Source organism: Aplysia californica, unplaced genomic scaffold (assembly GCF_000002075.1).
Source record: "Aplysia californica isolate F4 #8 unplaced genomic scaffold, AplCal3.0 scaffold00744, whole genome shotgun sequence".
NCBI lineage: Eukaryota > Metazoa > Mollusca > Gastropoda > Aplysiida > Aplysiidae > Aplysia > Aplysia californica.
In genome coordinates this window covers 250,921-252,346 of record NW_004798014.1, presented here as the reverse complement: position 1 = coordinate 252,346, position 1,426 = coordinate 250,921, and positions in this window count along the sequence as shown.

Genomic DNA, 1,426 nt, shown 5'->3' with positions numbered 1-1,426 from the left:
CTCTCTCTCTCTCGCTCGCTCGCTCGCTCGCTCGCTCTGTCCCCTCTACTCTCTCTCTCTCTCTCTTTCTCTCTCTGTCGCTCTCCCCCTACGATGAAATCTGTCACGATGGTGCTTATTGGCCTTAAGGTACTAAATGGTATTTTAAAACCTAAATGTAGATACAAGGTGTTCACAGATACTTTAGGTGTTCCAATATATTAAGTACTCACAGATACTAAATGTCCACAGATACTAGGTGTTTACAGATACTAAATGTTCACAGATACGAGGTGTTCACAGTACTAAATGTTCACAGATACTAGATGTTCACAGGTACTCTAGGTGTTCACAGATATTAGGTGTTTACAGATACTAAATGTTCACAGATACTAGATGTTCACTGGTACAGAGTGTTCACAGATATTAGATGTTAACAGGTACTTTAGGTGGTCACGGATACTAGGTGTTCATAGATACTTGTGACACCCATTAAATCACACGAATCATATGGAGAGAGATCTTTCTCAAATCTTGGCCCATTTATGTGGAATAGATTGTCCATGGAACTAAGACAAACAAGAACGCTTGATAGCTTCAAAAGACACCTTAAGCATTTTCTGTTCCTACTGGCCTATCCTTCATAAGCTTTTAGCGATATAAAAAAAAAAAAAGTTGTTCTGTGCCTACGTCTGAATGAAAATATTCCGTAGGTGTTCACGGATACATGTATTACTAGGTGTTCAGATTTGTAATTTTGTAATTGCAGGTGTCTTACGGTCCCTTGACACTAATTAAATTAGGTCATTAGAAGACGGGCTAAGAGGTATGCAACGTCCCAGCAAACAGAGATACGCAATGGAAAAAACCCCACGAAAAAAACCCCAACCCAACCCAAATCACGTTCTACTCTCAATTCAAAATACATTAGGGGCTGTGCTCGAGGTGGCAACAATCAGCGAAATATCATTCGTCCCCGGCATGATCGGTCCAGAGAAGCGGTCTCCAATCTGCTATGGCTCAGTGAGCGAGCACTGAACGAAACGAGGAAATGTCAAATCTAGTGCTGGGCGGCGAGGTTCCCGATTATTGAAAGCTAGGAATCGTAGGAATCGACTCCGAACCCAATTACTTACTTTCTAATGATGTGATTTCTTTCGGTGGTTACCTGGTTGGCTCCGAACATCTTCAGGATTTAGGATAAAATTAACCTTGGTTTCGGAGCCCTACGTACGAAGCGTCAACTTTTATTTTGCAAAAATAAATTCTATTTTAAAAAAGAAGAAGACTTTAATGATTTAGGTAACTGGCAACCGTTTGTTCGCGTAAAAAGGAGTCGGAACTGTTCTCCCGTAGCATTAATCTCGGGAATCGGTTCCGGAATCAATTCTTCTCTCAGCGCAAGTCAAAACCTGCCATAACCACACACTCCCTCCCCCCCCCCCCA